The 19,931-nt window shown below is 39.3% G+C and overlaps 2 long non-coding RNA genes across 4 annotated transcripts; both read right to left on the bottom strand.

Annotated features, from left to right (window-relative positions):
• Nucleotides 1-3,410: 3,410 nt before the first annotated feature.
• On the bottom strand, nt 3,411-6,115 carry LOC130136800 (uncharacterized). 3 transcript variants are annotated; one of them, XR_008815528.1, is made up of 7 exons: nt 5,994-6,108; nt 5,163-5,233; nt 4,780-4,866; nt 4,175-4,300; nt 3,805-4,088; nt 3,637-3,738; nt 3,411-3,567 (listed from the first exon to the last, which is right to left on the bottom strand). It is a non-coding gene; the product is annotated as an uncharacterized LOC130136800 (long non-coding RNA). The 3 variants fall into 3 exon arrangements; XR_008815530.1 differs by lacking the exon at nt 5,163-5,233 and having other exon boundaries at nt 5,994-6,115; XR_008815529.1 differs by lacking the exons at nt 4,780-4,866; nt 5,163-5,233; nt 5,994-6,108 and adding an exon at nt 4,412-4,586.
• Nucleotides 6,116-7,465: 1,350 nt separating this feature from the next.
• LOC130136804 (uncharacterized) lies at nt 7,466-11,219 on the bottom strand. Its single transcript, XR_008815532.1, has 4 exons — nt 11,063-11,219; nt 8,175-8,362; nt 8,014-8,101; nt 7,466-7,926 (listed from the first exon to the last, which is right to left on the bottom strand). It is a non-coding gene; the product is annotated as an uncharacterized LOC130136804 (long non-coding RNA).
• Nucleotides 11,220-19,931: the final 8,712 nt, after the last annotated feature.

Below are 19,931 nucleotides of genomic sequence, written 5' to 3'. Positions count from 1 at the left end.
ACTTATTGAGACTTTCGTCTCATTTGTTGTTGTTAACATCTTTTAGGACCTTCGCATGTCGATGCCCTCAGTATGGTTCGGGGTGCCTAGAAGCTGGCTTTTTGGACTGACCTATTGATGAAGTAGATTGACCCCCAACCTGGTATCGTTTTGTAGGCTCGTGTGAAAATGCCCGAAGTGGGCTTGTAAAGAAAATGTTTCCTAGGGGTTAATCAAGTAATTTTTAAAATGGTGTTGTTGTTTGATTGTTGTGAATCATTTTCCTACCTATCCCTGTTTATGGTGGTTGTCTAGGTGTTGGTTGTTACCACTTCCGCATGTGTAATAAAAAGAACGATAAAATGAAAGGGTCGGCGACGAGTCTTGGGACATTGCATCATAACGACCATAGTGGGATGTTGCGTGCTCGTAGGGTTCGGGGCGTGACAACGCTGGTTGTCGCCTTTGGTCAGTTGTTTATGACATTGAAGGTAACGTAGAATTAATAAGCACATGTTCACTACTTAAAAAATTCATCTTAGGGTGTATTTGTTTCGAGGAAAATTTCATAATAAAAGAAAATGTTTTCTCCTTTTCCTATTAGGGAATTTATTCTCCTAACTTTAAGCCTACATATTTTCTTTTTCCTGCAAATAGTTTCCATTGACTAATCATTTTCAACAAACCAGACACGTGAAAAAATCTAGAAATCAATTTGTGGAAACTTATTTCACTCAAACAAACATACCCTTAGAATATAGAGCTTAGAATATAGAGCATGTGACTTAGTACTTAACGACGCCATCAAAGGAGATATGTGATCAAGAAAAGAACACAGCTGCACAGCATCACTCAACGGAACCCCCTTTCTCTTTCCAGCTTGTGTTGTCCTTTAGTTCATGTATGTTCTTTCTTTCTAATTTATTTTCCTCTTTTGTTTGTCTTTTTTTTTTACAATTTTTGTTGATTTGGCACTCACGTGTAAAAACACATCAACAAACACGAGTCCCATGACGAAGTTGGATTGCCATGTCAGATGCCAATCTTACCAAATCAAATTGAAGGAATAAATTGGCCCATTGAAAGAACATAAGGACCAAATTGAACATTGAAGAAAAGTACATGAACAAATTATGGCATTGTCCCTTTAATTTCCAACCATTAGCTTATCAATTAGTCTTTAAGTCTCTTTGATTTTTTAAAGAGCAAGGAAAATCTTTGAACAAAATTTTAGGTGCCAACAATAGCCAATACTTGTCGCTTTGATTTTACAAATTATGGTCTCTCATTGAAAAACAAAAAGAAGAAAGTTATACTTTGCTACCTTCTTCATAATGGCAAGTATAGAAACCTAGACAATCTCGCTTCAATTCGAAACACAAACAGTCCAATTCATTATGGGTTCAATCACAAGAAAGTGTACAAAACAAAGAAAAGTGCCACAAAAAGCAGAGACCCTAGACCAAACCCATCACCCCCACCATCATAGCTAGAGATACTGCTGTGATACAGTTTAGAGCTGCCAACGTATGTTGGGAAGTTGAGAGAGGGAAAGAAGGTGGTATGAAAAAACTTCCAATTTTTTAATGCTATGATTACTCTCGCGTTATGTATAATCACTACTTTTGGAGATTGAATTAATTGCCATATCAATTATATTTAACACAAGTATGCCAAGAGCACTCACTTTAAAATGACCCCAAAAACGTATATTATACGTTTGGCTAGAGTTACTATTATTATCAGGGGAGGAAGTCCCTTCAATGTCACATCAATTTTCCTATATGTAAACATTTTCGATTTCATGTTCGGATTCTAGAAAATTCCTGGACAATTTTACTTCTGACATCGTTGCAGTTCATTCTCGTGTGAAGCACATTCACCGGCGTCGATTTTCACCAGAGAGACTTCCAGGACTTCCTCTTGATCGAAGAAAGAGCAAACCCAACACTACAAAAAAAGCCGGGTTTAGCGACGGAAAAAAATTTGTCGCTAATAGGCCGTCGCAAAATTTTGCCACGGAAAATTTCAATTTTCGTGGCTAATTTGCGACGAAAAAAATTCGTCGCAAAATTCGTCGCTAATTATTCGTGGCTAATTTGCAACGAAAAATAATTCGTCGCTAATTATTCGTGGCAAAATTCGTGGCTAATTTGCCATGAACATTATTCGTGGCAAACTTCCGTCTCTAATTTGCCACGAACATTATTCGTGCCAAAATTCGTCGCTAATTACTCGTGGCAAACTTCGGCTAAATATTCGTGGCAAAATTCGTCGGTAATTTGCCACTAGATCTATTCGTGGCAAAAGTCGTCACTATTATTTTGATTATTTTTTTTGTTGGTCGCGAAATTGCGACGAAATATTTCGTGGCAAAAATCGTTGCTAATTATCCGTGGCAAAATTTCTCGCATTTCGTGGCAAAAGTCGTGGCTAATTTGCCACAAATTTTTTTTTTTCAATTATTTGCGACGAACTTATTCGTGGCAAAATTCGTGGGTAATTTGCCACGAACACATTTAGTGGCAAAATTCGTGGCTAATTTGCGAGCAAAATTTATTTTTGAATTATTTGCGACGTAATTCTTCGTGCCTAAAATTCGTGGCTAATTTGCCACAAACAAAATTCGTGGCTAATTTGGGACCATATTTTTTTTTTGTCGGTTTTTTGCGACGAACTTATTCGTTGCAAAATTCGTGGCTAATTTGCCAAAAAAAAAAATTTTGGTCATTATTTTGCCACGAAAAATTTTGACTTTTGCGATAAACATTATTCGAAAACGAATTTGGCGACGAATTTTAATGAATAATTTAGGGACGAATGTTGTTTAGGGACGATTTCGATTTGAAATCTAATTAACATTGATAGAAAATCACAGTCAAGACAAGAACAAACCCCAAAAAGAAAGAAATGAAACAAAGTTCTAAATTAGCTAGTTCACAAACTGTTGAGGCAAACTGTTAATCTTGCCAAGAAGTTCTTTCATGTTGTCTATAGTGTTCTCCAAGAATCGAAGTCCTGTCCATCTGCAGCGCAAACATCACAATATCAAACTCCTAACCCCTGTTAATTTTTTCACATCTATTCAACAGCAGAAGCATAAAGATATAAGTACCTCTTGGAAATTTAAACTAGCAAGGATCATCATCATCATCAGCATCATCATCAGGAATCTCATTATCATCATCATTGTGGCCATCACCTACTGGATTAGTAGGAGGTACAGGAGGAACGTCATCAACTTCGAGGTTGAGGTGTCGCATGATCAATTGCAAACGTTGTTTCACTCCTATCATTTCTTCGTCCTTCTGTACAAGTAATTGTCTCAGGCGGTTCAATGCTTGGTCGTGTCGCTCCTCGTGTTGTGCCCTTAAAAAGCCGCCGGAGGATGAAGTTGCAGCAAATTCTCGGCGTTCAGTACATTCTTGACAAGGATCCCATCCCAAATATTTGACCTCTTCTCATTCCACCCGATGCCTCCATCCATAATGCCATACTGTCAACCGATGGCTCGGACGCAGCAACACCATCACCATCACCATCACCACTAGCAGCAACCGTGCTCATTACAAGTTCATCATATTTGTCCTACATTAACAATATAGATAAAAATAAAAAAACTTAATATATATAAATACAAAATATAACCTTACATACCTTAATAGCTTTTGCTCGATTGCCAGTCCATGTCTTATCTTTTTTCTGAAAGGTGCGTTCAAATGTAGCCATAAATGTTGGTTCCGTCCCCAATTCATCTGCCTACAAAATATAGACATAATTACGACATAATTATTGATTTAACTTACACATGATTAAAAGACTAACCATTCTTTTTCTACGCTCCCCGATGTTGATAGAGCCCCAGCATATGTGGCAGACCCTTCACTAGAACTAGAAGCTCGATTCTTCTTATTAATTTCACTGATTTGCTTATGCTTTTCAGTGTCCCAAGTTCTCATAATTTCCGCCCAATTGTCAGCTGTAATAAAATCCGGCTTTTCTTGCTTTCTCTTTGCTTTATTCATCACATTTCGCATGTGATCACCGGCTTTCTTCTTAAAAATTCTTTTAACTTCTTTCTCTTCCGCTTCATCCCACCTGAACTTCCGCTGCAAGCAATCAATAGAAAAATAATTGTACACTCAGTATGCTAAATCGAACTTAGTTTGTGAGGAAATAGAAGGACAAAACTTACCTTGAACTCATTCCACCACAATTCCTTTACTTCTTTTGGAGCGGTGGTCCAACTACTATACTGCCCATCCAATAGTTATTGATTATTTTATTAAGTCTCCTCACAACATGCGTAGCATCCGTGAATCTGCAAACGGGTTATAACTTATTTCAACATACGTAGCATCCGTGAAGCATACGGACAATTCAGTTGACATCCATAATAATTCACATATACTTAAAAAAATGAAATACTTACGAATCTCCAAATGGGGCTATCATGAATCGGGTATCTTCTTCATAATTCGAGTGTTGCGTTGAAGAAGAAGGTGGAACCGAAGCCGATGGAACTGAAGTAAATTCAGTTCGCATTTGAGGGTCGGAGGAAGGGCCAATGTGTCCATGTACTAGTTGAGGGTTAGATGAAGGGGCAGGGGCAGGGGCAGGGGAAATGGAAAGGGACGAGGACGAGGACGAGGAAGTGGAAAGGCCTGGTCTTCTTTGTGAAGCATCACCACGACGCATGTGACCTCCACGTTTATACTAAAAGTTGCAAGGTTAGACAAAAATGTAAAAAATTATGAACATGTATTAAGGACACATAATGACGTATGTCGTGAAGCTTACCATTTTGTTATTGAGAGCAAGAGAGAAACGTGGCCCCTGAAAAAAAAGGAAGCTGTCCGGAAATGTCTACGAGCTAAATTTTTGGTCCTACAACTGTAAAAAAGGGAGAACTCATCTAGCTGGTCAGGGTCATCAAATTTTCAGTTAATTGCTGTAATTCGACTTGTCTTAAAATTTAATTGCATGCTTTGAAAGCCTTAGAACTTAATAAGTTACACTTTCACAACAAATTTTATGATGCAAGGAAATCAAGTAAGTTCTGTTCAACAAATTTTAATAAGTTTTGATTGCATGTTTTATGGTGCACATATCCCTTTAAAATGAATATATCAACTTCAACAAGGAAATCAATAAGTTTTGAACAAGTAATTATAAGGCTTTACCCCGAAGGGAGCCATTCCAGAAAACCCAAATGTCACGGAAATAGTTTTACCCCGATGGCCAAAGCTTCAACCTATGCCAAAGAAGGTTTGGAAATAGTTTTCAAAACCCATCTAAACGACTCCGAAAAGAAAAAAAAAACGCAAATGTCATGAAAAACACTATTCATCATAATCGTTTTTTGCCAAAAAAACCCATCTAAACGACTCCAAAAAGCCAAAAAACGACTTGCGACACGGCCATAGGCGGTGATTTTGGATCAGCGGGCCGTTTCCACTTGACCGACCAAATTTCAGCTCATTTCGATCACATTTCACCTCATTCCGACCAAATTTCAAATGAATTTCAACTAAATTTCAACCCAAATTTGACCAAATTTCAGCTCATTTCGACCAAATTTCAACCTAAATCCGACCAAATTTCAACTTAAATATGAGGAATTTGATTCTGTTTCGTGGGCGAAACAGATTGGGTCTGTTTCGCCCACGAACAGAATCAAATTCATGGGCGAAATAGAAACAGAATTCTGTTTCGCCCACGAACAGAACGAAGCGAAAGCACCCAACACGAGCGTAAGCGGACCCAATACGTAGCGAAGCCACGTAAGCGCCCACAAAACATAACTGTTTCGCCCACGAACAGAACGAAGCAGAAGCAGACCCAACATAGAAGCCAGCCAACACAGAAGCAGAAGCACAGAAGCAAAAGCAGAAGCACAGAAGCATAAGCAGAAGTAGACCCAATTGTAGACCCAACACAAATATTAGAACAGAAGCATAAGCAGACGCAATCGCCTAGAAATAACGCCGAAAAGCAAACCCAAGCAAACGTACCTCTCGCTTCCCAACAGAAGCAGACCGAACACTCTCGGACGCCGCCGAAAAACCCAACAGAAGCAGACCGCGCGCTGGGTGTCCTCGCTTCCCAGCGTCCGCCGCCGAAGAACGCGGCAAAAATTCGTGGGATTTTTTCAGGAAATTCGTGGCAAAAATCCGTGACAAATTTGCTACGGATTTTAGCCACGAATTTCGTAAAAAGCCCAAAATTATTCATGTTTGTGGGATTTTTTTCAGGAAATTCGTGGCAAAAATCCGTGGCAAATTTGCCACGGATTTTTGCCACGACTCGTAAAAAGCCCAAAATTATTCATGTTTTTGGGATTTTTTCAAGAAATTCGTGGCAAAAATTCATGGCAAATTTGCCACGGATTTTTGCCACGAATTTCCTGAAAAAATCCCAAAAAATGAATAATTTTGGGCTTTTTACGAAATTCACAGATTTTTGCCACGAATTTCGTAAAAAGCCCGAAATTATTCATGTTTGTGGGATTTTTTCAGGAAATTCGTGGCAAAAATCCGTGGCAAATTTGCCACGGATTTTTGCCACGAATTTCGTAAAAAGCCCAAAATTATTCATGTTTGTGGGATTTTTTTCAGGAAATTCGTGGCTAAAATCCGTGGCAAATTTGCCACGGATTTTAGCCACGAATTTCGTAAAAAGCCCAATATTATTCATGTTTGTGGGATTTTTTTTACGAAATTCGTGGCTAAAATCCGTGGCAAATTTGCCACGGATTTTTGCCATGAATTTCGTAAAAAAGCCGAAAACTATTCATGTTTGTGGATTTTTTTACGAAATTCGTGGCTAAAATCCGTGGCAAATTTGCCACGGATTTTAGCCACGAATTTCGTAAAAAGCCCAAAATTATTCATGTTTGTGGGATTTTTTTAAAATCCCGTGGCAAATTTGCCACGGATTTTTGCCACGAATTTCATTTCTACTATCCCACACCCGCGTAATTCATTTTTTTTCCGGACAATAACGTTTCATTAACAATAATAGCAATAATAATATTCAACAACAATTACAATAATAATAACAACAACAACAACAACAACAATACTAATAATTACGACAACAACAATAAACTTTTGTCATAATAATAATAATAATAATTACAACATAATTAGTAAAAAGTCTAAAAAATCTAAATATTCATCTTCACCTTCGTCTTCATCTTGATCTTGATCTTCTTCTTGAGCATCATCGTCATCGTCGTCATTATCGTCATCATCATCATCATCATCATCCTCATCATCCTCATCATCCTCTGTCTCAAAATCAGATTATGCAACACCTTCTAAATTTGATTCGCGAATTTCAGTTAGATCTACATCTATCATTGCTCCACATGGATCTCGTAAAGTAGGAATGTTATATTCCTCAATTTGAACCGCGTTACAAACTTCCTCTTGTTGATATGCTGTATCCTTCCAGTGTTCCTCGATTTTTCTTCGTGCTTTGGTTTTACATACAGCTCACCAATCAGCTTTGTCACGTTTCAAACTAGGATATGATGCATAATATACTTGAATTGCTTGTTGTGCCAACACAAATGGTTCATATTTCTTATACCTTTTCTTGTGATTTATTTCAACCAAATTAAACTTCGTATGCACCTTCATTCCTTTGATGGGGTCGAACCACATGCACTTAAATAACACAACCCGCATTAATGGTCCGGGGTACTCTATCTCGATGATTTCATCCAACAAGCCATAAAAAATCATCTTTTGAACTACCACAATTGGATGACCGAACACACACACCACTATTCATTGTGGCTTTTCCCATTCCATATTCTTGAGTGTGAAAATTATACCCGTTTATGAAATATGCTGGCCAAGTTCGTATGCTTGACTGTGCACCCCATGACAGATAATATAGCAATCCTTGCTCTTCAACTTGATCATGATTACTGTGAACCTAAGATTACACACGCAAAGTCAATAATATATATTTAAATGATGTATAAAATATTAATAACTTGGTTTTGGTCTATAGGCAACTTACATATGTTTTGAACCATGCTGCAAATTGTTCATCGCACAAACGGTCGAACTCATTTGGCGGTAGTCCATACATTGAATTTTGAAAAATCCTATTAACAATTTACATTTATATATTAGTAAATATTTGACACGCAATACATATATTTACAAATATACACTTACTGGAAGTATGGCTCCACTTCTGGACAGTTCAGTAAAATATAGGTATGGGCTACCTGCCGTTCTTCGCCTGTTAAGCAACGAAACTGACATGCGCCGCTTGGTCGACCAAGATAATTGAAAATAGAGAATGATTTGCAATTGGGATCGATGGGACCTTCATCATTTCTTCCTGCTCTCCGCCTCTTGCACTGCACGTGCGGCTCAAATTAGTATGATGCAAATATTGTCACTTCTTCCACAATATATGCATTACAAATTGAAGCTTCAATACATGCCTTATTCTTCACTTTTTTCTTCAAATGATATAAGAACCTTGTTGCAATAGAAAGAAGTTTATCGAACATAATATATAATAAAGTATTTTGAAATTTATTTTGAAAATTTTTTACCTCTCAAATGGATACATCCATCGAAATTGACGGAACACGCAACTTTGGCCTCATAAGGCAAGTGAACTAAGAGATGCTCCATTGAATAAAAAAACGATGGAGGAAATATCCTTTCTAAATTGCAAAGAATAATTGGAATGTCTCTCTTCAGTTTCTCCATGTGTGATGCTTTTAACATTGTTGAGTAAATATCATGAAGGAAATTACTTAACTCTGTAATGGCGCCCCATACAAAGTTTGGTAGAAGTTCCTTCAAAGCTATTGGAATTAGTCTTTCCATAAATATGTGACAATCATGACTCTTTAATTCTGTCAACTTGCATTCGTTCAAATCAATACATCTCCCGATATTCGAAGCATATCCATCAGGAAACCGCACAGATTTCAATCATTGACAAACGACTCGTCTCTGCTCCTTATCCAATGTATAAACTGCTTTTGGTTTTGGTCCCCTGCTGCTTGCATCCACATCTAATGTTGGCCGATCACAAATATTTCTCATATCTTTTCTTATATTCAAGTTGTCTTTTATTTTTCCCGTGACATCCATCACAGTATTTATGACATTGTCGAAAACATTCTTTTCAATGTGCATGACGTCAAGATTATGATGAATAAGATGGGCCTTCCAATATGGTAGATCCCAAAATATACTGCGTTTAGTCCACTTATGTACACTTCCATACGCAATAGTTGTGCCATGAGGGTTTTCAACAACAGTTGGAAAGTCATGCACTTGCTCCCATATTTGATCACCGGTCAACCTCAATGGTGGAGGAGTTCTTTCAATCCTATTCTTGATGAACTCTTTTTTATTCCTTCTGAATGTATGATTCATCGGCAAAAATTGTCTGTGACAGTCAAAATAGCAGGGCTTCTTACCATGTCTTAATCTGAATGACTTTGATCTCTGCAAACATATCGGGCATCCTAAGATCCCAGCTATACTCCATCCAGATAACATTCCATATGCTGGAAAGTCATTTATCGTCCAAAGAAGAGCAGCCTTCATTACAAATGTTTGATTAGTAGAAACATCATACGTAACGAACCTTCATTCCATAGCCGTTGTAACTCTTCAATCAATGGTTGCATATAAACATCTATCAACTTTTTCGGATTTTGCGGGCCGGTCACGATCAATGTCAAAAACATATAAGGTGTCTTCATGCACATACCGAGTGGAAGATTGTACGGAGTTAAGATAACTAGCCAACATGAATAACTTTTCCCTGATTTTCCAAATGGGGCAAATCCATCAGCACAGAGACCTAACATGATGTTTCGAGGCTCTATCGCAAACTCAGGGTATGTTCTATCAAAATGTTTCCATGCCTCTGCATCTGAAGGATGACACATTAGACCCTCTTCTGTTTCATGATTTGCATGCCAAGTCATGTGTTCAGCAGTGGCTTGAGACGCATAAAGCCTTTGCAATCTGGGGATTAAGGGTAGATAAAACATTTGCTTGCATGGTCTACGCTTCTGATTACGACCATGCCTCCTGTTTATCTTGTACCTAGGTTGGCTACAGAATTTGCAAGATTCTGCATTTTCATCATCTCTCAAATATAACATACAATCCCTACTACATATATCAATCCTTTCAACTGGAAGACCTAAGTTATCCACTAACTTCTTCATATCGTAAAAATCACTTGGCATGATGTTATCACGAGGCATTGTTTCTCGCATTACTTCAACAAAAGAGTTAAAGCAATTTTCAGACACATTATGCTTTGCCTTGATATTTAACAATCTTGCTGTCACTGATAACTGAGTATGGTTGTCACAACCTGCCCATAAAGGTTCATCTGCTGCTTTCAACACTTCCCAGAACTGATTAGATGGAAACGTTTCATTACACACATTCTTATCAAAACCTGTTACTCCTATCTCTTCCAATTGTTCAAGTGTAGGAGTAAAACTAGTACTTGTACTTGCATGGTTCAGATCTGAAACAACATTCTGACCAGCTGCATCAATCACCATCCTCTGGTATGGGTTCAATTGATCATAATAGCTACATTCTTTCCTAACTGAAAATTGGCCACTTATTCGCAAACCTTCATAAGATATAAATGGTTCACCATGACAAGTCCAATTATAGTAGTTCGGAGTAAACCCAAATCTACAAAGATGTTCTCTAACTGTATCACACACATGAAATTTACCATTACTGCACTTCCTACACGGACACCTTTACTTATTTACATCCATTAACTCATATTTACCACTAGCAAAGTCCAAAAATAGTTCCAACCCAGTACGAAACTCATCGGTCAATCCTAGACGTCCAGGTAAGTTCTTATTATACATCCAAGCCCTGTCTCTTTGCATTGTGTCTATATAAAAATAACAAAATCTAGTAAAATATTAAAACCAAAAAATTTTCTTAATTAAAACCATAAAATTCTAAAAATTAAAATTTTGTTTTTGCCGAAACAATTACTTTAAAATTGAAAAAAATAAAACAATTACTATGTCAAGAAGACTTACCCAAGTATTTGACTGAAATCTTTGTAGTAGAAAGTGCTCAATTTGATGAGAATTGCAACGTTCACTTCATCTGCGAGACTTTCAAACGGATAAGTACCTACAAAAAAAAAATTTGACTTCAGATTTTATTTTTTTATAATAATTTTTTTTCCCGAAATTTTTTTTTAAATAAATATTTTTTTCGAATTTTTTTTTCCCGAATTTTTTTTTCCTACATATTTTTCTCCGATCGCCGGTCCGGCGACCTGCTGAGGCCGGCGAGTTGGACCTCGCCGGCCATGGGCGAGGTCACTTCGCCGCCCAAATCTGGGCGGCGAGGTCGAGCTTGGGCCTCGCCATGGCCGCCGTTGGACCTCGCGGCGAGGCCAGCGGCGGCCATGTTGGACCTCTGCGGCGAGGTCGAGCAGCGGCCATGGCGAGGCCGAGCGGCCTCGCCCAGATCTGGACGAGGTCCAGCAGCCCCGCCCATGGCCGACGAGGTCTCACCGGTCGCCGGTCGCCGGTTGCCGGACTGGTGACCGGCGACGAAGTCAGAAAAAAAAGAGAAGAAAAAAACTCAATAAAATAACAAAAATTCGTAAATAGTTTTGCAACGAACCGTCTTCGTCGCAAATTAGTCACGCCACTTACCGATAGAAAAGGTTTACCGAGACAGATTTTTGCGCATGCGGAGAGATTTATCGAGAAAAATGAAAGAGGGAGAGGAAGGCGAAATGTCAAGAGGATAAGAGGAATTAGCAGGGAGAGAGAGAAATTGGGTCTACAAGTAGCACGGACAATTAGCGACGAAAAAAAATCCGTTGCTAACTCCCTCGCAAATTAGCTACAAATTTTTTTTCGTCTCAAATTCCGTTGCAAATTAGCGACGGATTTTTTTCGTGGCAAATCCCTTCGCAAATTAGCGACGAAATTTTTTTTCGTTGCAAATTAACAACGGAAAAAAAATTCGTCGTTAATTCCGTCGCAAATTTGCCACGAATTTTTTTTCGTGGCAAATTCCGTCGCAAATTAGCGACGACATTTTTTTTTTGTCACAAATTAGAAACGGAAAAAAATTCGTCGCTAATTTCGTCGCAAATTTGCCACGAATTTATTTTCGTGGTAAATTCCGTCGCAAATTAGCTATGAATTCTTTTTTTGTGGCAAATTCCGTCGCAAATTAGCCATGGATTTTTTTTCGTCGCAAAATTCGTCGGAAATTTGTGACGAATTCTTTTTTCGTTGCTAATTTGCGACGAATAATTTTTCGTGCCTAATTTGCTACGAAAAAAAAATTCGTCGCAAATTAGCCACGAAAAATAAATCGTTGCAAATTTCCGTGGCTAAATCCTTGTTTTTTTGTAGTGCAAGATTTTGCCAACAGCTCGCACAACTCTTCCTTGTCGACTTACTGCGGGAGGCTCGAACTCTCTAGATCTGGCGAGGTCGAGCCTCCCCGCCTCGCCCAGCCACTGACAAATGTGTAATAAGTTTATAACTTTTTGGATAATTTCTCCTCCGAACAGATCCGGATAAAAACTCAAATAATTTATTCAGGCATTAAGGTAGGATATGATGCATAAATTAAATATGCAAAGGAAAAGTCGGAGAACGGCTTTGTCTATTCTTCTTAGTGCCCTACAGCAGGAGTTGTGCTGCCTTGTTCGGTGCACCTCTTAAATTTAGTCGTGTGATCTCTCTGTCTCTCTCTATGTTAAGGCTGTCGAAACTTAGACCGAAGCTACTGTAGTAGTCGTTGTCGACTATGTTGACCACAACAGGGCCATGTTAGTTAGGGTTTCTTATATTCATTTGACCATTTTGAGTTATCAATAAATTTCCTCGCTCTTGGATTCACGTAAATTCAACATTCCATCCCGCCCCTGTCGGTGCATTTTGTGGTCGAGCGTGAACCATGGAGCAATCTCGATCACTCTCCAATTGTTTTTGGTTCGGATAAGAGTTTTCGTTAACAATAGTAAATTAGTATTGATGCAAATAGATTTTCTATTGTATAATCTCGGACCAATATCCTAGAAAACTTTCTCCCTTTGGTATATTTTTCCACAATCCCCAGCATGTACATATTATGGTTAAATAATATTACCTCAATGGACAAAAATTCGGGTACTTATAGTGTTATTACCCCAATGGCAGAGCATAAACAGAATTTACTGGGATGAATTTCCAAGTAAATACACTAATCTAATAATTGAACTACAACTCGCACCACCGCAAGGTTTCAATAAGTTTAACCATTGCCGACAAGCTCTATCTTTGCTTTCCCAAGGGTTGTTGTAATTTTTTATTATACAGAGACATGAGGGCAAAGATGTGCGACCTAAAGAAGCATTTGCTATTGGATAATCAAATCATTTAATTTATTGTAAGCCACCCTATAAGGTTCGATCAGAAAATCATGGGGATAAGTACACTAGGAGTATCATAACTTTCGTACAACGCTCACTTAAGTGTCATAACGTATTTTTTTTTCGCTCAATTAAGTGCCACAAATTTGAAAAATCGATCGCTTGAGTGCGATCGGCGATTTGCCAACTTGAAAGAATTGACAAAAAGCGGAGTCAACAATATTGGATGCAACCGTAAAAAGAGCAACCGTCAACGTAGTGAAATCGAAGAAACCATCGACATAGTGGAGTCAACGTAACCATTGATAACCATTCGGTAACCATTCATAACCTCTATTTGTAACTTCTTTTTGTAACCTTTATTTGTAACTTCTTGTAGCCGTTAGAAAGTTATTTATTTTTTAGTAACCGTGTGTAACCTCCGTTGATAACTGTTGATTGTAGGCTTTAAATAGCCACATCGTACTCTTCAGATAAGACCCTCGATAGATCAACCAAAATATTATCTTTTAATTATCTTTACTTTCCTTTACCGCACTTGTCACGCCCCGAACCCTACGGACATACAACATCCCGCTATGGTCGTTAAGATGCGACGACCCAGGACTCGTCGCCGACCCTTTTCTTTTTATCTTTGAATTACACAAGTGGAAGCGATAACCAACACGACAAACCCCAGACAATAATCAAATCTGGGATAGTAGAGGAAAACTAGTCATAACAAAAGCCATTTTTTTTTATCGATTAACCCTGGGAACATACTTACAAGCCCACTTCGGGCGTTTACACAAAAAGCCAGCAAAAGATAAAGGCTAGGGTTAATCTACTCCATCCAAAAGATCAGCTTCCAGGCCTAACCCTCAAGGACCAACCAAAAACTACGGTACTCCAAACTGCATAGGGAGCAATGACATGCTAAGGTCCTGAAAAAGGTTTAACAACAACAAATGAGATAAAATCTCAATAAGTTAACGGCCTCAGCCCCGCTTAGGAGGCCTACTCGCCTCGGGGGTCCCTAACCAGGCAATATAGCATCAACAACAACATCATTAAACAACCACATGTATCCTTACCTCGCCTTGATACACTCGTTGATGAATTGAACATGTCACATACTCGAAGCATTTAAATAGATTTCCCATGCATCAATGCATCACAGGCGCACGTGTCTCGATTATAAGACAGAATCCACTTGGGCACGTCCCATACCATGCCTAGCAGTTTCTATCACATAATCAGGCACTATGCATCACACGTATTCCAATTATTACGCCCCCTCGGGGCCACCACACATCAAGCGATCTGCAGCAAGATGGCAGTCTTCCGGCATAACCGGGCTCCGTCTCGCCCCGTCGGGCACGGCTACGTCAAACGATCTACAGTAAGACGGCATTCCAATATAGCAACATCAAACGATCTACAGTAAGATGGTATCCCGTAAGGAGCATCGAATCCGCCATCAGGCCGCGATTCGGCATCCGGAGTATCGGCTATCCAGATAATCTCCAGGCATCCGATAAAATCGAGCGCGATCTGCAGCAGACCTCGATAAATCGGGCATCGTCAAGCGATCTACAGCAAGACGGCTCCGACGTGTGACCACACGAGCACGCAAGCATTCCGGCCAATTATTATCTCTCCAATTAGCCCATGCGTCCATGAATAGTGCTAACACAATGCCGCATAACAAACCAAGTGGTCACACTTGCAAACGGTCAATCAATTTGTAAATCTCATTTCAAACATGCTTTCTTTCTCAAGACATCAAATTCATTTTGTAGACATAGCGATGACAAATATTCATTTTCGAAAATTCGAAATCCTTTCTTGAAAATAGTTATTATAATCATTTAGCTATACTAATTAATTAACACAATAATTCTTAGCATAAGCATCATAATTCAAGCATAAAAATCGTAATTTGCTATTAAAAATCATTCAAATATGCATATTTAATTTTCGGAAATAAATTATTTTTAATAGTATTTTTTTAATAATAAAATATTAATATTTAATTCCGAAAATTAATATATTTAATAAAATAATCAATAATAATAAAATAATTGATAACTTATCAACAAATACGCAATAGCTTATCGCAAACCCAATAATAGCCTATCACACAAATAATCATAGCTTATCGAACTTTCTGATAACCTATCGCATAATCCCACTTAACTAGCCATAAACTTAAACTAAACTACCCTAAGCAAGTTTAACACCCTAAACGAGGGATTAGGGGTTAACTTACTCGTTTAACGATGGCGTTAACATGAGAACGACGGCGACGACGCGAGCTCGCTCATGGCGGCTCCGGTTTTGCGTTACGAGTGACGAACGGCGGCGATCCAGGAGCGGTGAAGGAGCGGTTGCTGTGGTGGCTGGTCGGGGCTGCTTGGGGGCTGATCTAGGCGTGAACGGCAGCTGGCGACGGCGGCTAGGTGGCCTGGACAGCAGCGGACCAGCAGCTGCAGCGACGAGGACGAACGGCGAGCAAGAACGGCGGTGGATGGCGCGACGGAGGAGCAGCTGTAGGTGGCTGTTTGAGTCGACTCGGGGGCTGATCTAAGGACGTAATGGCAGCTGGTGGTGGTGGTGGTTTGGGGTGCTGGACAGTGGCGGCAAGCGGCGGAGGCGGACGGAGGGTGAGACCGGCGAGAGGTGCACTCGCCTTGGCTGGAAAGCAGGCCGGGGACGGGAGGTTCTGGGGGACCGGGGGCAGTGCTACACGGTCTGAGATGGAGTTGGGGTGGCAGTGGCTCGACGGCGGAGAGGAGCAGCGAACGGCGATGGCTGGTCCGATGAGGACAGGCCGGCGGTGAGCAGCAAAAATGGAGGAGCCGAGCGGAAAGGAGAAAGAACGAAGAAGAAGAAAGAAAAGAAGAAGAAGAAGAAGTGGGGGAAATGATGGGGAGTTGGTGGGGCTGGTCAGCAGGCGTGGAGTGTCAGCGGGGGAAGGGGGAAGAGAGAGAGGAGAAAGAGAGAGGAGAGAAAGTGGGTCTAATTATTACCCCACAAAAATATCTCCCATTTTCTATTTTCTTTTGCAAATTCTCTAATTTTTGTCCCCCAAAATTACAATCTTGACTTCGATCCGTGTACCAATTTACGGGCCGATTAAACTTTATCGGGTCTTGATGGCCAGCCTTTCTCAGCCGTGAGGCCCAATAGGCGTTGCTCGGTTCACTTTCATTTTTCGCATCGAATTTCCGATTCTTCGATCCTTTTCCAAAATTGGAATTTTCAATGGCCAATTCGTAAAAATTATGAGGCGATGTTCTATGGTTCGAGTGTGAAATCCTTGAGCATTCGACACTCAAAATCGGATCATACTTCGTGGCCGATCGATCAATCGCAGCTATAGTACATCTCAAACTAACGGGCGGCTGTTGGAAGTAAATACCTCGATAGCCTTTCTCCTTTGGTTAGTATTCTCTGGGTGATCAGGCTAGAGTAAGAATTACTAATAGAGCAATCGATGAAATCACCATTTCATATATCACCAAAATGTGTCGAATTTTCGAGATATTATAGCACTTCATTTTCCCTTAGCTACAGCTTTCCGATTTGCATCGTCGATTAAATTCCGGCGCATATCTCTATTCCGGGTGTCGCGTATTCAATTAAATTCGAGCGTTACATCTTTGCATATTCTCAAGCTTTGTCGTCAATTAAATTCCATCATGGTTTGTACATACAGTTCGGTTCAAAGTTCAAAGTAAAAGTTTGCAATTATTTCTTGTATGCCCGGATATTTCATGTCCGGAATCACCACACAACCCGTCTCCGCTCATTAAAAGTCGAAGAGCGGCTTTCAGTGAAAGATATTTCATTGCGGGAGCAATTTTGGCAAAACATCTTTTTGGCACGCCCAATGGGACCATTGTGGTTTATTTGAGATACAATGGTGAGAACAACGAAAAAACTTGATCCTGATAATGCTGGTGGTAACAACTTGTCACCACAACTTGGAAATGACAGAGTGGGATGTTTTGAGTCATCGACTGCATAAACGATGGCAGAACAAGAGGAAGGTGGAGATGTCGACATCTTGAGACAACTCGCCGATGAGTAGAGAATGCAGTTAGAGCAAAGTCCTGTGATGTTGGTTACTATGAGGAGGATTCTCGACGAACACTAGAAAGAAATGACTAACTGCACTAGGTTAAACTCCCCATTTCCTGGGGAAACCAGATTAAGCCAACGAGCCACCTTTATCAGGTCGTCTGATGGGGCAAATCTTATCCCCATTTCCTGGGAAAATCATATTAAACTCTGGCACTAGGTTAAACTCCGACTGGACAGCGACAGTCCAGAAATCTGTTAAGAGAAGTACCCTATGTCGTTTACTTATTATCTTCCTATACTTTTCTTTATGAATTTTTTAGTATGAGGGTTGTAAAACTGATAAAATGAAAATATAAAATATCAGCAGCTATGCACCATTGTGTAGATTAGTATCCAGAAAAAAACAATGAAACCTCTGACCTTCTTTTTTATTGCTGCGACTTCTGAACATTTAACTATCAAACCACCGGCCAAAATTCAAATGCAGCCGTTATGCACCTGATCAGGAGAAACAACTAAATTCAATATCATTTGTGTTAAAACATTATAAGTAATCTGTGAATTGAATGGAATATGACATGATTCATATTCAAAGATCCTTCTGGTATAAACAAATTGAAAGAAAAATGCAGAAAGAAAACGTTTCTGAGGATCCTCTGAAAATGCAATAAAAGTTTCGGGCCATTTGGACTACTTCTCTTTCGAAAGCAAATCAATCAAATATTCAATGGGCAACGTCGATGAGATGAACTTATACATACCAGTTATAGGCTCGAGCTCTGGATACTATGAGACATCATATCCAGGATGACGAGCGTCCATATCAGGAGGTGACCGGCTCCTATCTCTACAATGAGATTCTCAGGAAGTGCTTCTCTCCTCTCCATGACCACCCGTTGCACGTCGGTGGTCTTGTTCATAGTCGTGGTGGCAATAACGCCGATCTCTATTCTAGTTTCTTGCTCCCCTCTTCCGATACCGATTGCGTTCTCTACATCGGTTTCCACGTCTGTCCATGATGGGGTCAAGAACGGTTATGCGATTTGAGGTCGGAATGCTTTTATGACCTGAGAGACACGACTGTATGTCAGGAACGAAAAGAGAGGGAGATGAAGAAAGGCGAGCGATGTGCGACAAGATAGGTTAACCCAGTGCAAAAGAGAGAGGTTTCGGATTCTTGGAATTTTAGCGGCGGTGCGAGCGAGAGAGGTTGAGCGGCTTTAACGAAAAGGGCCGGGACAATTACGGAAGAATGGACGAGTATTTTGGCGTGCTTTCATTACTGGAAAAATAAAACTAAAGACAAACAAATTGGTGTCTGTCGCTAAGAAAATCAGTTAATTAAATCTTGACGATCTTGACGTGTTTGCATCTGTTATTTTTTTCCTTTTTGTTGCCGAAGGCGCGGTTTGTGTCGTAGCCAAAATAAGATATCCTGAAAAATAGAAATGAAAGCAAACTCCAAACTCGGAAATGTTGTTATTACATTGTCTATTAGTAAATTGTCCAACTCTGGTGGGTTGACATGCATGAACCAGTAGTATATACAGCAAATCTAACATGGCAAGTACATTTAATTGGAGATATCTACCCTGAGGCCCCAAAGATTGGAAAGAAAGATCCAGGAACAAAACCAATAGAGAGAGAGAGAGAGAGAGAGAGAGAGAGAGAGAGAGAGAGAGAGAGAGAGAGAGAGATGGGATGAATCTACCAAACAGAGAGAAACTGGGGTGTCTGATAAAAGACATACTAAGTCATGCCTTGTTTTGTTGACAGGAACAGGGAAATAGGAAATGAAACAGAAAAGAATCTGAACAAATGATGAGAAATGGAATGTAAGATCTGGGATATGATTGCGAGTTACTATAAATCTAAGTCAATGGATGAACTTACCGAATATAGAATTACCATATCGAATTGTCTATTGTATAGAAAGATATATGGAGGAAGCGTTGGTTATTGGTTTATTCATGGAGTTGACACGATTGTTAGATTTGATTCATTCGTTCTTATCCATTGCGCTGATTTTCATGACTTTTTTTAGAGAAGTAATTCCCAAAAAAGATCTCTCCTAAATCTATTTCCCAAACTAGAATTCTTATTATCAAATGATCCTTAAAATAACCTAGTCTCTTCACCATTTTTCATCCTCATCATTTTTACCTCTCTCGCAAAGTTATTAAACTTTCTAACATTTTGCAAAGTCTTGCATTTTATAACTATTCTCTAACATATAATCAAAATCGAGGAGTACATTGCACCCAATCAATATCAATTGTTAATTTATCGATTGGTTACTCCACAATTGTGATCTCTCGTTGAGATTAAACAAAATATACTACTAAAAGATATTATGAAATGCATTTTAAAGTTATATTGCCTATTCAGAATTTTTTTTGAGAAGTATGATAACACAAATCAATTTAATTTATCCTTACCAAAAAAAAAATCAA

The sequence above is a fragment of the Syzygium oleosum genome, unplaced genomic scaffold (genome assembly GCF_021117445.2).
Source record: "Syzygium oleosum isolate NSW1041296 unplaced genomic scaffold, Sole_v2.1 Sole_v2.50, whole genome shotgun sequence".
NCBI lineage: Eukaryota > Viridiplantae > Streptophyta > Magnoliopsida > Myrtales > Myrtaceae > Syzygium > Syzygium oleosum.
This window is presented reverse-complemented; position numbering and strand designations above follow the sequence as displayed.